The following is a 17,820-nucleotide window of genomic DNA, read 5'->3' as shown; positions in this document are numbered from 1 at the left end:
GCACTTCTCCCCTGGTGAAAAGTAAATGTGCCAAGAAAACATCAACTTTAGCACATTTGACTGTACTTGACAGTGACAATTGGGGAAACCGGGAATGTTCACTCTGACTTTAAATATTTGCTGAACAATCAGGGATTCCGTGCAGGAGCTCAGTGGTCCTGATCTGCATTATTGATACAAAGAGCAGTGAGACAATGGCAGGTTCATACAGAATAAAGACACATTTAGATCCAAACACAGTCTGTAAACATACCTTCATGCTGTCTGCCTTGATAGACAGTTTGGACCCAATATACTACAAACTATCATGTCTGACCTTCCAAATGACGCATTATCTTAGAAATCTAATGCTGCTGAAAAGTACAGTACCTATGCAAGACGGGTGATGATGACAAAATGACTCACACATTAGTTGGATATATTCGCTCATAATCAAAGGCGCAAAGGAAAAAGTTTGTCCTTAGCGTTCAGTGTTCAGATTGGCCTGAGCCGTCTCTTCTTCCCTAGACGGCTCATGTCTGTAGAGATATGAAATGCATGTTTGATCACTCCTATGCACTGTTCAATGCTGTTGTCTGCTGGGGGAGTTGCACTTAAGACAAAAACTGTAGGTGTGTCAGAAAAGTTTGCTTTTTATCATTAAATAAAAGTCACAGCCAGAGAGGCCAGTTCATATCAAAACTTCACAAGGAGAAGAAGAAGGAATGTTGTCTCCCCACTGATCGTTATCTTTATAGCTCCCCAAATAAGGAGATGCCTCCAAACTAAGGAGATATGCCAGACCTGGGCACATAGGGGATTGTATGTATGTGTGTGTGTCACCTAATAAAAGAGCAAGGGAAGCAACCACTCGTTGGAGAACTCTTGTGAATCTGCAGAGAGTAGGTTCGGGTGTTGTTCTCCCCTTGCAAGTAAAATACTGAGGCCTCTGAGGGATTTCTTGGTTTCATGCCGTTGTCTGTTAGTTAATTTTAATTCTAACAAGGTGCCTGGACAAACTGGTGAAAAAGACTTGTTCTGTGGTAGGCAGAAGGCTCGACCCTCTCGGTGCTGTGGTGGAGCAACGGATGAGGAGGAAATCATATTCTGTTTTGGAGAACAATAAACATCCTCTCCACAGCAGGACAGAGGAGAGAGGAGCAGCTGCAGTGAGAGGCTCATCTCACTGAACTGCAGGACTGAGAGGTTCAGGAGGTCCTTTGTCCCCACAGCCATAAGGCTTTTTAACAGCGACTGCTGACATGTTCTTCTCAAATTTATTTAATTAGTCATTGATTATTATTATGATTGTTGTTGTTGTCTAATATACAATCATTGGAAATATTTATATTTTAATGAGCTACTTGACTAATTTGAATTTCCCTCACTGGGGGATGAATAAAATATTTATCTATTCTATTCTATTCTATTCTATTCTATTCTATTGTAGCCACCTAAAACTCACTTTTATTTTGAGGCTTTTTTAAATGGGGAAAAAGAGAACAAAGTGAGGAAAGGTGGGACAGATGAACCCCAGCAGTCTAATCCTATAGCAGCTTAACTATGGGATGTTTCAGGATCACCTGAGCCATCCCTAACTATAAGCTTTATCAAAAAGGAAAGTTTTAAGCCTAATCTTAAAAGTGGAAAGGGTGTCTGCTTCAGTTTGAATGTGGAAAAAGGTTTATTTTGGAAACATTTTAAAAACTGACATTATTCTGTCTTGGAAAACACTGCTAGTGGGAAACATTACACTGGTTGCTGAAAACTGGCAGAAGTGGACCTTCCAACGTGACAGTGACATGAAGTATTCAGCTGAAGTCGTCAAGTGATTAACAGAGAACAAAAATCAACATTCTGGAATCCGGACTTCAATTCCATTCAGAATCTGTGGTTGGAATCACAGACCAGAAGAGAGACAGAACAGAGGCCTTCAAACCTGCAGATCATCACAGAATGAGGTCCAATTTTCCAGTGGAGGCATGAAGAAAGCAGTCGTGAGTACCATAACATACAATGAATGCATTAAAACTGACCTGGACAATAATATTTTGAGATTTCACAGAAAAAAGTTTAAAAATGTATAATCATAAAACTGAACAAGAGAGCAAAACAACACACAAGATGGTGACTGAGAACGGAATGCCATTGCTCTTTTTTAGTCTTATCACTAAATTGTGATGTCATCACTGATGACATCACTGATGACATCACAATCTCTCTTCTGGTCTTCTGGTCATCACTGATGATGACATCACAATTGATGTCACCACTGATGTTGTTTGACATCACAATTGATGTCACCACTGATGTTGTTTGACATCACAAATGTTATATAGGCCAGACATTTTCCCTCCTATTTCACAGTTCGTCAGGAGTTTATCTGAAGAAACACGTCCAGTTTTCGAAGCGAATTTGAAAGTCACAGCAAACGGTTTTCACATCGTCTAAAAAAACAACACTTAATTACTATCTTAAATAGTCATTTTGACAAACTATTAAAAACAACACTTAATTACTATCTTAAATAGTAATTTTGACAAGCTCTTAAAAACAACAAGCAAAATGAGTCAAACCAAGATATCATCTGCTCCTCTTCAGTGGTGTGACATGGTAGAGGACGATTTACCTGAGGATATCTACACATATACCATTACTTTTGGCGATAATGAAGGTTATGAGGAACCCACCAACAGGTCAGAAAATGAGCTGTGTGAAAAAGAACAATGCCAGGCCTCTGAGGATTCCCCGTCTCCTCAAACAGTAAATGACGAAGAGGAAAAAGAACCATCCCAGGTCTCTGCTGCGGCTGTGACTCCTCATTCCGAGGACGTCCAGCTGGTGCAGGATCATCCCCAGGCCTCCAAAGTACGTTGCGTCACGTGGAAGTTTCCAAATTCACAAACCGACAAACAAGCCCAGATCTCCAACAAATATAACATTACTTTTGGCAGTAATGAAAGTTATAAGAAACCCACCAACAGGCAAGAAATTTTAACATCAAGCCTAGAAAATGACCTGTTTGAAAAAGAACAATCTCAGGCGTCCTACAAATATAACATTACTTTTGTCAGTAAGGAAAGTTATAAGGAACCCACCAACAGGCGAGAAATTTTAAAATCAAACCTAGAAAATGACCTGTTTGAAAAAGAACAATCTCAGGCGTCCTACAAATATAACATTACTTTTGGCAGTGATGAAAGTTTGGAGGAACCCACCAACAGATCAGAAATGTTGGACGTGTTGGAAAAGGAACAATCCCAGGTCTCTGCTGCGGCTGTGACTCCTCATTCCGAGGACGTCCAGCTTGTGCAGGATCATCCCCAGGCCTCCAAAGTTCGTCGCGTCACGTGGAAGTTTCCAATTTCACAAACCGAGGAGATTCCCTCTAATGCCTCTGCTGCCAACGATGATTATGGATCAGAAAAATTACAGGAATCTTACCAACATAATAAGGACAAGATCAACTATTTATACCATCGGATGGATATTGTCAGGACTAAGCTGCTGAAAAAGAATTTCTTTCTAACACGAGAAAAAGACAGAAGAGTCGCAGCAGAGAATAGCTGCTCCATTTCTGAGAAAAAACTCAAGGACCTGGAAAACTGTTTGAAGTGTGAGCGTCATCTCCGTGAAAAGTGTGAGCAGGAGCTCAAGGAATGCAATGACGTAATTGCAGAATTGATTGAAACACTGAAACCACCAGTATCTGAAACTGAATATCAGTCAGTTGTAAAAGAGGTAGAGAGCTTGAAAGAACAACTCAAAGAAAAGACTGCCTCCAATATTGATCTTGCCTCCAAACTAAAGGCACAGGAGGAGGAAACAAAGACACAGGAAAAGAAGGTGGCAGAACTTATGAAGGCTGTATTTCTATCCCTCATCATCAAGCCAGAAGAAAAAACAGAGCTGTACATCCTCCCAGAACTCCATTTAGATCAGATACGTCTTCCACCAAAGAACATAACTGTAGAAGAGCTGGCTTCACAAGTGGAAGTATCGAATCCAGAAGTGGATGGAGTCAACAAAACAGAACCACAAGGGATCCCTGAGCCACCAAAAGAGAACGTTACATCAAAGAAGCGTCGGCGCAAGAACAAAAAGATGCCAGAAACCATTGTAAAGAACCTGCCTGAAGTCATCCAGGAACCTCAAGACACGGAGGACATTTCATCACCGATTTATATCCAGGAACCAGAGAAGATTTCTGAACCCGTGGAAGAAAAGGAAATAGAAAGGGCTTCTGAAGACTCACAGGAAGTGATTCCATCAGATTTGGCTCATCAGGCTGGAGTGCCACAACCAGACGTGGTCCCAGAGCTGGTGAGTGACATCGAAATGGAATTAGTCCCACAACCAAAAGATGTCTCAGAGCCACCAAAGGAGAAAGTTTCCTCTAAAAAGCGTCGGCGCGAAAGCAAAAAGACGGTAGAGACCATTATAAAGAACGACCAGTCTGAAGTCATGCAGGAAACTCAAGACACGGAGGACATTTCATCACTGATCGTTGTCCAAGAACCACTTCCAAAGCAAAATCAAGAAAGAACTTTCATTGTCATCGAAATGGAACCAGCCTCTAAACAGTCAGAGGACTCTCCAACATCAAACCCCTTACATACCACAGAAGACTTGTCTCTTCAACTTGCAGTACCAGAACAAGCAGTGGACAAGTTTAACCCCTCAGAAGAAAGACCAGAGCTGCCTTCAATGTGGAGGCTCTTCAAAAAATATATGACGCCAAAACATCGTAGACAATACAAATACAACAACATCAAGAGAGAAAGTAGCAGCAGCGTTTAGTATTCGCGCACAAGACTAGTCATCCAATGAAATCTCTATACCTCCTGTTACAGTAACATCAATAAAAATACTTCAAATGTATCTATCTTTTGCACGACTCTATCTTTTCATCCTGAACAACTGATTCAGGATGTGGGGATTTATGCTGGAAGCATCCCCACATGTGAGAATCTGGTGTTCTCACAACTGTTCAGAGCATTATTGTGTCATTCAAATAAGAATATGAATAAGATCCTACACAAATTATTATTACATTGATTTATGTGTTTAAATAAAATAAAACATGAAAAAAAAAATTACGCACTTGTTTGGATTCTTTTATCAAAATAAGAAACAATTAAAAGGTCATTTTCTTCAAAAGTTATTCTTCCAAAGACAAATAAGGTATTTTTGATATTGTTGAGGGTTTGATATCCCCTTTTATTGTACACATTTATGCACTGTGCTTACATAGAGTTGATACACTCCTTTTTTAAAGGAACAAGCATTGACCGCACAGTGTGAAGTGTTAGAACACTACATGCTTACAGGGGAAGTCAAAACAGGTCAAAATATTTGAATAATGAATAGATTTTACTGGTGTTAAAAGATGAGTTTCCCTGTTTAGTGTCACGGCAGCTGGAATGTACATCAGCATATGAATTAGTGTCTAACAGGAGGACTCCACTCTGGACGCAGCAGAGGACGTCTTGAGAAAGTGGAGCCAAAGAGAGTAAAACCACCAAGCTGCTTAAAGCTGCTTGATCTGACTGCCCAGGTGTTTTTTGTGTGTTTGACCCATCAAACACACCTCCATCCTCTTACACATGAGGAAACTCTGGTGCTCTGCTGCATTTCTCAATAGAAATTAAATATATGTATACATGTGATTTTGTTTAAAAAGTTAGATAATGTATGTGTGGAACACTTTAACTGCAGGAGTATTTGTTGGAATGAAACAATGCAAAAAGTTCAATAAACTTTTAGTAAATTGTTGCTCGTGTTCTTTAGCCTCATCAGAGCCATGTTTCCTCTTGCCTGCGGAAGGATTAAAGATCTTGGACTTTCTATATAAAGACAGTGGAACAAAGAGTAGATTTTATTCACCAATCTGACAACATCATTTACAACAAAAAGTACTCTTCAACAGAACAGAAAGATTCAGGAAACACTGAACAGCATCAACACCTGAACTCATTCAGCAGTGTGGTGAAAACAGAAAAATACTGAAACTTCTCTGTTTAAAGGAGAAACTTTCAGCTGTGGGGCAAGATTTCCCTGCAGGCTCCTGATTTTCTCTTTGTTCGCTCAGTCTGTTGTTTTCTGTCCTCACTTTAATCAACACAGTCCGACAGTAAAAGCTCATTCTCTCTCTTTATCTGGTGTTTACATCACTGTGTCGACAGCACAGTTACACATGTATGCTGTTAAGTCAACGTTCACTTTTTATGCTGTTTCACATGTTCTGCTTTGAACATAAAATCTGACATCATTGGAGCTTTTATCATTAGCATCAAATATTTAAAAGAACGTTGTTGGACATAAAAACACATTTTTCATTTTTAACAGACTTCAATAAATTCAAATTGTAAGAATATGTGTGTCAGACAGGAATAACGGGATCACACTCCTCAGCCTCCCTGGTAAGGTCTATTCGGGGGTACTGGAGAGGAGGAACGACATTTTCACAGTTTTCTGTGTAAAGGTTCGTTATAAAAGAAGAGTCCACAAAGCCTGAGTAGCAGACCTGTGCTTCATCTTGACTTGAGGCATTTCAGGAGAAACTGTCTTGCAATTATAACCCCAGGGAGCCTCCCGCAGAATGAATCTGGTTTTAATTATTGTCAAAACTGGTAAACTTTCTTTCACTTTAGTCTCATGGCATACTAATAACCATTTGAATGATAGAGGATCAGTGTAAATAACTAAAATTATTTAATTTAATATTACTCCTCCGCATTTGACCTATCCAGGTTGGGACCTGTTGAACACACACATGCACAGGGTGACACACTCATGGAGACAGATGCCATACACTGGAGCAGTGGGGCAGCCAATTACAGCGCCCGGGGAGCATGGGGGGTACGGAGCCTTCTTCAAGGGCCGTGGAGGTGGAGGTGGACTACCAGTGAGTACTGATATTTCCTCACTCTTGTGTTTTGGAGTGACTGAGGGTTTGTTCCACCACCAGAGTTGGATGTCTGTCACTTGCCCCAGAGAGTTGGAGAGTGAGATGATCCAGAGGCTGTGGGATCCTTGGCGGAGATTTTGGGCTGGGTTACCTATTTTATGACAATAAATCTTGTAAAATACCAGTTAGACTCCTGTTTTTTTAAGTCTGCTCAAACCTTGTTTTGATTAAGAACCTGTACGTGTCTTTAGAGTCTTGGGCTCTCAAACCTAGGTGGCGTTGTCAACCTCTTTTAATCACTATATCTTTAGAATCTATAAATATATGAATATAATTTATTTATAAGGCCCACAACCTCCACCAAAGCAGTACGACAGACAAACTGTGGAGCTCCTTTAGTGACAGGTTGTACTATATAAAACGTGTTACGAAGACGTATCACAAGGCATTTACAATGAATACTGGGCCCAATGCTCCCTCTGACAGGCCACATAAACTTCAGTAACTTCTAATTCACTGTGCACTTCACTCATGTGAGTATAGGAAAGAACTTACTTTGGAGGCACCGATTGTGAAATTGTGGGCCGATACATATGTTAGAAATGACCAGATTTTAAACAAATTAACATCAGTGAAACAATTATATATATATATATATGGAAAGGTTAGTATATCAGCCCCTCATCATACTATCCTTGAATGAGCTCAAATTCTTTTAAAAAGGTTTTTTAACCGACCTCTACTATACACTTTCACATCAGAAAAATCCTTTGTGTGAAAAATAACAGTTTCAAAAGCCCCTTTAACATGTTAAAGTATGCCCAAATCAATGACTTTTCAGTACTTAACTGACCAAACAAGATGTTCTTGTGAAAAATTTAAAACATAATTTAGGTTTGTTAGCTCTGAGACCCTGGAGGAAATGTTTATGCCTAAATATCTAATATTTCCTGACTGTAAAGTGATTGCAGGTATATTCTGGACCCTACAGTTAATGGGCAGAACTGTGGTCTTAGACCAGTTGATAGAGTAGTCAGAAAGTGCTGAGAATTTATTTATGAGTGTGATCGTGTGTGTGAGAGACGTCTGTGAGTTCTGAAGGAAAAGTAATACATCATCAGCATAAAGACTTATTTTATGCTCAATATTTTGGGATTGGATGCCTTTAATATTTCTATCTTGTCTGATAGAAGCTGCTAAAGGTTTGATGAAAAAAGCAAAAAATGAGGAAGAAAATGGGCAACCCTGTCTTGTACCTCTCTGCAGACTGAAGCTTGGAGAAGTTTGATCATTTGTCCTGACACTTGCATTTGGGGAGCTATATAATATCCTTATCCATTTGATGAAGTGTGACCCAAACCCGAATTTGTTTAATGTTGCGAATAAAAATTTCCAGTTCACTCGATCAAATGCTTTTTCTGCATCTAGAGAGTCGATTGTGGTTTCCAACTTGTTGAAGGTAGAATAGTCTATGAGATTAATGATCCGGTTTGTGAACGAACTGTTGTGCCTACTGCTCTTCAGCCTGTCAAATGAAACGTAGAATTTGAAACGTGACAAATGAACAAAGACCCAAGGAGTTGAGTCATAAACGAATCAATACTGTTTCCTGTGCGAGGACCCGTCAGCCGAGGAGTTGAGTCGTGAACGAATCAATACTGTTTCCTGTCCTGCTGACTGAACTTATGAAGCTGCCGCCTGCCATGTGGTGAGGAAAGCTACTGCATGAAATTGAACAAATCACTCACTGAGACAACTCGTTACTCCCGAGTCATATAAAAAATTAGTTCATATCGAACAAATCGCTCACGAACGACACATCACTATCTATTTGACGAGTTATGCATGAATTCGGATTTTGCAATAAAATTAATTCCTTCTCTCAAACCAAGTTCAAACTGCTTTGTCCTTCATATTTATCTACTTCTAATCTAGTTTCAACAATAAACAACACTGTATTTTGTAGTATGAAAAAGAACCAGACCTAATTTTCAGCAATAAGCTTCTCTCCAGGAGATATGAAAGAATACAGATTTTGCTATAAAATGAAATCCTTCTATCAAACTTACTTAAAACGGTTTGTCCTTATTTCTTCACTTCTGATGAAGTTTCAACAATAAACAACAAACTTTGTATTATGAGAAAGAACCAGACTCATTCTTCAGGAATCCGAAAATAAGCTCTATTTTACGAGTTATGCACGAATTCGGATTCTACTATAAAACGAATTCCTTAACTCAAACCAAGTTAAGACTGCTTTGTCCTTCATATTTATTCATGTCTAATCAAGTTTCAACGATAAACAACGTTGTACTTTGTAGAATGAGAAAGAACTTCTTCAGCAATAAGCATCTCTTGACATATGACGAAATACAGATTTCGCTATAAAATTAATTCCTTCTATCAGCCTGACTTAAAACTGTTTGTCCTCCTTATTTATCCACTTCAAATCAAGTTTCAACAATTAAAAAAATTTTGTAGTTTGAGAAAGAACAACTTAATCTTCAGCAATCAGTATAAAAAGAGGGTAAGAAAAGGTGCAAATGCCAACCATACATCACTAAAAGGTGGAGCGGAAGTATTCGGCTGCAAGTAGGTGGGAATGTTCGACCATAATTTGTAAAAAGCGGGTAAGAAAAGGTTCGAATGCCCGACTATATATTAACAAAAGTGGGAGGAGAGGTCTTCGGATGAGAGTGGGTGAGAATTTCCAACCATAATCTATAAAATGCGGTGAAAAAAAAGGTGTGAATACCCCATAGAACACTAAAAGGTGAAGCGGAAGTGTTCGGCTGCAAGAAGGTGTGAATGTCAGACCATAGTTGGTAAAAAGCGGGTAAGAAAAGGTTAAAATACCCAACTGTACACAATCAATAACGGGAGCGGAGGTGTTAGGCTACTAAAAGATGTGAAAGTCCGACCCTGGTTTGTAAAAAGCAGGTAAGAAAAGCTGCGAATGCCCGACAATGTATGATTAAAAGAGGGAGCGGAGGTTTTCGGCTGCAAGAAGGTCTGAATGTCCAACCATAATTTGTAAAAACCGGGGAAGAAAAGGCTCGAAAGCCCGACTATACACAATCAAAAGCGGAAGCGGAGGTGTTCAGCTGAAAGAAGGTCTGAATGTCCATCAATAATTGCTAGAAAACATGAAAGAAAATTTTCGAATATCAAACCACACATGATCATAAGTGGGAGAGGAGGTGTTCAGCTGCAAGAAGGTGTGAATTTCCACCCATAATTACTGAAAAATGGGTAAGAAAAGGTACAATTTACCTCTTCCTTATTTTTTGTTTTTTCGTTTGGTGTCATCTGACATCTTTGATTTGCATGGTGCAAAGATTCAATTCTTCATAATGGTCCCCGTACCCAGGAGCCGCCGGTGTAACGTGTGCCACTGTACCCACAACCTATCAGGCTCTGTGGTTAGAGTGGGTCCTCCAATAACCTTCCATTCCTAATCTCGCCGCTCCGTACCCCCCATGCTCCCTGGGCGCTGAGTGTGTCACCCCGTGCATGTGTGTGTTCAACAGGTGCCAACCTGGATGAGTCAGATGCGGAGAGTCATGACAATAAAGTAATCTTAATAAAGTCATCTTAGTTACTTACATTGATTCTTTACCATTCAAATGGTTATTAGTATGCCATGAGAGACCCAGAGGAAACAAGTTTTGCTTTTTTGATATTTTTATGATAATTTAAGTATTGTGGTTGAAAGAAACATACTGCAACAATTTTTTTTCAAAAACATTGTTTATTTATTTTTTCTGGACTGTCCCTTGTGGTGGACATCGGGTCTTGTTTGATATAAAATGTAATGATGTAATGTTATAATACCGAATTCATTTTCATGTGGATTTCTTTTAAAAAATCTTCTTATTTCATAAACATTAAAATAGATGAAGACATCTGAATGATCTGGCTATTTTACATGAGGGAGGAAATCAGCACATTTCTGTCTGACCTATACTATCGCAATTTCTCACTGTCAACTCTTCAAACTACCAAACAGGGTTAGTTAAACATGGCACCAAAATAAACACATATTTACTGGAATATCCTTACTGGTACTCCCCACAATAAACATTTGAACAAGAATTTAAACTTAGCAGAACACCCAACAATGTTTGAATACTCAAATTTACGGCATCACATACAGCTCCAAATCACAGTGTATCATGAATGGTACAACAGGAAACAGTTTTTGGCCTTTGAAACACACAGAAACATGTTATGCTTGATGCACTTGACATATGTGTCCCCTTTGCATCCCTCTCTTCTGCACCGTGATGAATGAGCAGCCTCCTCCATCTTTGGCAAATGGACTGCCCTGTATTTTTGGACATTGGCATTGGGCTGAGGTTCAACAGGCCTCCTCTTCTTTGTTGGAATGTACTCTTCATCAGTACTCATCTCTTCATCATCACTGGCCACATTGTCAGCCTTGTGATCTCCCTGTGCCTGAGCAATCATCTCCTCAGCCAGCAGCAGTTTGAAGTCGAAATACTGCAGCCTCTCTTTCTCTGGTTTTCCAGAGACTTGGTGGTCTGACCTGTACTCGATCCAGCTGCCAGGTCAACAAAATGCAGGTCCATTTTCTTGTGCGGCTTGACATTGGATAGAAGCTGATCATGCGGTCGCACAAACCGAAGCCGCCCATGTTTTTGTTGTATTCAGCTACAACAGCTGGTCGAGGCACAGTAACATGGAGCTTCTCTTTTGTTGACCATCTCATGCAACTGTCCTGGGGCTGTATCCCACGGACAGTGGAGGCCATCAAGACTGCCTTGTTATCCTGTCACTTTGTCACGGCAACCTCAGATGGTTTTTTAACAACCATTTCAGATTTACCTCTTCCTTATTTTTTGTTTTTTCGTTTGGTGTCATCTGACATCTTTGATTTGCATGGTGCAGAGATTCAATTCTTCATAATGGTCCCTGTACCCAGGAGCCGCCGGTGTAACGTGTGCCACTGTACCCACAACCTATCAGGCTCTGTGGTTAGAGTGGGTCCTCCAATAACCTTCCATTCCTAATCTCGCCGCTCCGTACCCCCCATGCTCCCTGGGCGCTGAGTGTGTCACCCCGTGCATGTGTGTGTTCAACAGGTGCCAACCCGGATGAGTCAGATGCGGAGAGTAATTTCGTGTGACTACATGACAATAAAGTAATCTTAATAAAGTCATCTTAGTTACTTACATTGATTCTTTATCATTCAAATGGTCATTAGTATTCCATGAAACTGTGTATATTACAGTGGTCTCTTAAAGTGAAAGAAAGTTGAACTGTTTTGACAATAATTAAAACCAGATTTATTCTGCGGGAAGCTCCCTGAGGTTGTAATTGCAAGACAGTTTCTCCTGAAATCCCTCAAGTCAAGATGAAGCACAGGTCTGCTACTCAGGCTTTGTGGACTCTTCTTTTATAACAAACCCTTACACAGAAAAATGTGAAAATGTGGTTAAAACATTTTTGAGATGCTTCATTACTTTTTCACCAACAACTCCTTATCATCTGAGACTTTTAACTGTGATATCTTTGGTGCTCGGGCAGGAATCTCTACACTGGCACAAGGTCATCTTCTGGAGAGAGTGCTGCAGGAGTGGTGACAGTGCAGCTCAGATTAGGTTTCTCTGGAGAATCATGCTGCTCTGCAGCAATCTTAGGAATTTTCTAAAGTAATGCATGAATTATGGACCTCTATTAATCATTCAGTCACCAAGAGGTTAATTATGTGTATGCAACTTGAATCTTTATGGAAGTAAAAATTCTGCTCAGCAGCACTTCTCCCCTGGTGAAAAGTAAATGTGCCAAGAAAACATCAACCTTAGCACATTTGACTGTACTTGACAGTGACAATTGGGGAAACCGGGAATGTTCACTCTGACTTTAAATATTTGCTGAACAATCAGGGATTCCGTGCAGGAGCTCAGTGGTCCTGATCTGCATTATTGATACAAAGAGCAGTGAGACAATGGCAGGTTCATACAGAATAAAGACACATTTAGATCCAAACACAGTCTGTAAACATACCTTCATGCTGTCTGCCTTGATAGACAGTTTGGACCCAATATACTACAAACTATCATGTCTGACCTTCCAAATGACGCATTATCTTAGAAATCTAATGCTGCTGAAAAGTACAGTACCTATGCAAGACGGGTGATGATGACAAAATGACTCACACATTAGTTGGATATATTCGCTCATAATCAAAGGCGCAAAGGAAAAAGTTTGTCCTTAGCGTTCAGTGTTCAGATTGGCCTGAGCCGTCTCTTCTTCCCTCACTGGGGGATGAATAAAATATTTATCTATTCTATTCTATTCTATTCTATTCTATTCTATTCTATTCTATTGTAGCCACCTAAAACTCACTTTTATTTTGAGGCTTTTTTAAATGGGGAAAAAGAGAACAAAGTGAGGAAAGGTGGGACAGATGAACCCCAGCAGTCTAATCCTATAGCAGCTTAACTATGGGATGTTTCAGGATCACCTGAGCCATCCCTAACTATAAGCTTTATCAAAAAGGAAAGTTTTAAGCCTAATCTTAAAAGTGGAAAGGGTGTCTGCTTCAGTTTGAATGTGGAAAAAGGTTTATTTTGGAAACATTTTAAAAACTGACATTATTCTGTCTTGGAAAACACTGCTAGTGGGAAACATTACACTGGTTGCTGAAAACTGGCAGAAGTGGACCTTCCAACGTGACAGTGACATGAAGTATTCAGCTGAAGTCGTCAAGTGATTAACAGAGAACAAAAATCAACATTCTGGAATCCGGACTTCAATTCCATTCAGAATCTGTGGTTGGAATCACAGACCAGAAGAGAGACAGAACAGAGGCCTTCAAACCTGCAGATCATCACAGAATGAGGTCCAAATTTCCAGTGGAGGCATGAAGAAAGCAGTCGTGAGTACCATAACATACAATGAATGCATTAAAACTGACCTGGACAATAATATTTTGAGATTTCACAGAAAAAAGTTTAAAAATGTATAATCATAAAACTGAACAAGAGAGCAAAACAACACACAAGATGGTGACTGAGAACGGAATGCCATTGCTCTTTTTTAGTCTTATCACTAAATTGTGATGTCATCACTGATGACATCACTGATGACATCACAATCTCTCTTCTGGTCTTCTGGTCATCACTGATGATGACATCACAATTGATGTCACCACTGATGTTGTTTGACATCACAATTGATGTCACCACTGATGTTGTTTGACATCACAAATGTTATATAGGCCAGACATTTTCCCTCCTATTTCACAGTTCGTCAGGAGTTTATCTGAAGAAACACGTCCAGTTTTCGAAGCGAATTTGAAAGTCACAGCAAACGGTTTTCACATCGTCTAAAAAAACAACACTTAATTACTATCTTAAATAGTAATTTTGACAAACTATTAAAAACAACACTTAATTACTATCTTAAATAGTAATTTTGACAAGCTCTTAAAAACAACAAGCAAAATGAGTCAAACCAAGATATCATCTGCTCCACTTCAGTGGTGTGACATGGTAGAGGACGATTTACCTGAGGATATCTACACATATACCATTACTTTTGGCGATAATGAAGGTTATGAGGAACCCACCAACAGGTCAGAAAATGAGCTGTGTGAAAAAGAACAATGCCAGGCCTCTGAGGATTCCCCGTCTCCTCAAACAGTAAATGACGAAGAGGAAAAAGAACCATCCCAGGTCTCTGCTGCGGCTGTGACTACTCATTCCGAGGACGTCCAGCTGGTGCAGGATCATCCCCAGGCCTCCAAAGTACGTTGCGTCACGTGGAAGTTTCCAAATTCACAAACCGACAAACAAGCCCAGGCCTCCAACAAATATAACATTACTTTTGGCAGTAATGAAAGTTATAAGAAACCCACCAACAGGCAAGAAATTTTAACATCAAGCTTAGAAAATGACCTGTTTGAAAAAGAACAATCTCAGGCGTCCTACAAATATAACATTACTTTTGTCAGTAAGGAAAGTTATAAGGAACCCACCAACAGGCGAGAAATTTTAAAATCAAACCTAGAAAATGACCTGTTTGAAAAAGAACAATCTCAGGCGTCCTACAAATATAACATTACTTTTGGCAGTGATGAAAGTTTGGAGGAACCCACCAACAGATCAGAAATGTTGGACGTGTTGGAAAAGGAACAATCCCAGGTCTCTGCTGCGGCTGTGACTCCTCATTCTGAGGACGTCCAGCTTGTGCAGGATCATCCCCAGGCCTCCAAAGTTCGTCGCGTCACGTGGAAGTTTCCAATTTCACAAACCGAGGAGATTCCCTCTAATGCCTCTGCTGCCGACGATGATTATGGATCAGAAAAATTACAGGAATCTTACCAACATAATAAGGACAAGATCAACTATTTATACCATCGGATGGATATTGTCAGGACTAAGCTGCTGAAAAAGAATTTCTTTCTAACACGAGAAAAAGACAGAAGAGTCGCAGCAGAGAATAGCTGCTCCATTTCTGAGGAAAAACTCAAGGACCTGGAAAACTGTTTGAAGTGTGAGCGTCATCTCCGTGAAAAGTGTGAGCAGGAGCTCAAGGAATGCAATGACGTAATTGCAGAATTGATTGAAACACTGAAACCACCAGTATCTGAAACTGAATATCAGTCAGTTGTAAAAGAGGTAGAGAACTTGAAAGAACAACTCAAAGAAAAGACTGCCTCCAATATTGATCTTGCCTCCAAACTAAAGGCACAGGAGGAGGAAACAAAGACACAGGAAAAGAAGGTGGCAGAACTTATGAAGGCTGTATTTCTATCCCTCATCATCAAGCCAGAAGAAAAAACAGAGCTGTACATCCTCCCAGAACTCCATTTAGATCAGATACGTCTTCCACCAAAGAACATAACTGTAGAAGAGCTGGCTTCACAAGTGGAAGTATCGAATCCAGAAGTGGATGGAGTCAACAAAACAGAACCACAAGGGATCCCTGAGCCACCAAAAGAGAACGTTACATCAAAGAAGCGTCGGCGCAAGAACAAAAAGATGCCAGAAACCATTGTAAAGAACCTGCCTGAAGTCATCCAGGAACCTCAAGACACGGAGGACATTTCATCACCGATTTATATCCAGGAACCAGAGAAGATTTCTGAACCCGTGGAAGAAAAGGAAATAGAAAGGGCTTCTGAAGACTCACAGGAAGTGATTCCATCAGATTTGGCTCATCAGACTGGAGTGCCACAACCAGACGTGGTCCCAGAGCTGGTGAGTGACATCGAAATGGAATTAGTCCCACAACCAAAAGATGTCTCAGAGCCACCAAAGGAGAAAGTTTCCTCTAAAAAGCGTCGGCGCGAAAGCAAAAAGACGGTAGAGACCATTATAAAGAACGACCAGTCTGAAGTCATGCAGGAAACTCAAGACACGGAGGACATTTCATCACTGATCGTTGTCCAAGAACCACTTCCAAAGCAAAATCAAGAAAGAACTTTCATTGTCATCGAAATGGAACCAGCCTCTAAACAGTCAGAGGACTCTCCAACATCAAACCCCACAGAAGACTTGTCTCTTCAACTTGCAGTACCAGAACAAGCAGTGGACAAGTTTAACCCCTCAGAAGAAAGACCAGAGCTGCCTTCAATGTGGAGGCTCTTCAAAAAATATATGACGCCAAAACATCGTAGACAATACAAATACAACAACATCAAGAGAGAAAGTAGCAGCAGCGTTTAGTATTCGCGCACAAGACTAGTCATCCAATGAAATCTCTATACCTCCTGTTACAGTAACATCAATAAAAATACTTCAAATGTATCTATCTTTTGCACGACTCTATCTTTTCATCCTGAACAACTGATTCAGGATGTGGGGATTTATGCTGGAAGCATCCCCACATGTGAGAATCTGGTGTTCTCACAACTGTTCAGAGCATTATTGTGTCATTCAAATAAGAATATGAATAAGATCCTACACAAATTATTATTACATTGATTTATGTGTTTAAATAAAATAAAACATGAAAAAAAAAATTACGCACTTGTTTGGATTCTTTTATCAAAATAAGAAACAATTAAAAGGTCATTTTCTTCAAAAGTTATTCTTCCAAAGACAAATAAGGTATTTTTGATATTGTTGAGGGTTTGATATCCCCTTTTATTGTACACATTTATGCACTGTGCTTACATAGAGTTGATACACTCCTTTTTTAAAGGAACAAGCATTGACCGCACAGTGTGAAGTGTTAGAACACTACATGCTTACAGGGGGAGTCAAAACAGGTCAAAATATTTGAATAATGAATAGATTTTACTGGTGTTAAAAGATGAGTTTCCCTGTTTAGTGTCACGGCAGCTGGAATGTACATCAGCATATGAATTAGTGTCTAACAGGAGGACTCCACTCTGGACGCAGCAGAGGACGTCTTGAGAAAGTGGAGCCAAAGAGAGTAAAACCACCAAGCTGCTTAAAGCTGCTTGATCTGACTGCCCAGGTGTTTTTTGTGTGTTTGACCCATCAAACACACCTCCATCCTCTTACACATGAGGAAACTCTGGTGCTCTGCTGCATTTCTCAATAGAAATTAAATATATGTATACATGTGATTTTGTTTAAAAAGTTAGATAACGTATGTGTGGAACACTTTAACTGCAGGAGTATTTGTTGGAATGAAACAATGCAAAAAGTTCAATAAACTTTTAGTAAATTGTTGCTCGTGTTCTTTAGCCTCATCAGAGCCATGTTTCCTCTTGCCTGCGGAAGGATTAAAGATCTTGGACTTTCTATATAAAGACAGTGGAACAAAGAGTAGATTTTATTCACCAATCTGACAACATCATTTACAACAAAAAGTACTCTTCAACAGAACAGAAAGATTCAGGAAACACTGAACAGCATCAACACCTGAACTCATTCAGCAGTGTGGTGAAAACAGAAAAATACTGAAACTTCTCTGTTTAAAGGAGAAAC

The sequence above is a fragment of the Leuresthes tenuis genome, unplaced genomic scaffold (genome assembly GCF_036924035.1).
Source record: "Leuresthes tenuis unplaced genomic scaffold, fLeuTen1.0.hap1 SCAF_17, whole genome shotgun sequence".
Lineage (NCBI taxonomy): Eukaryota > Metazoa > Chordata > Actinopteri > Atheriniformes > Atherinopsidae > Leuresthes > Leuresthes tenuis.
Note: the sequence above shows the minus strand (reverse complement) of the source record.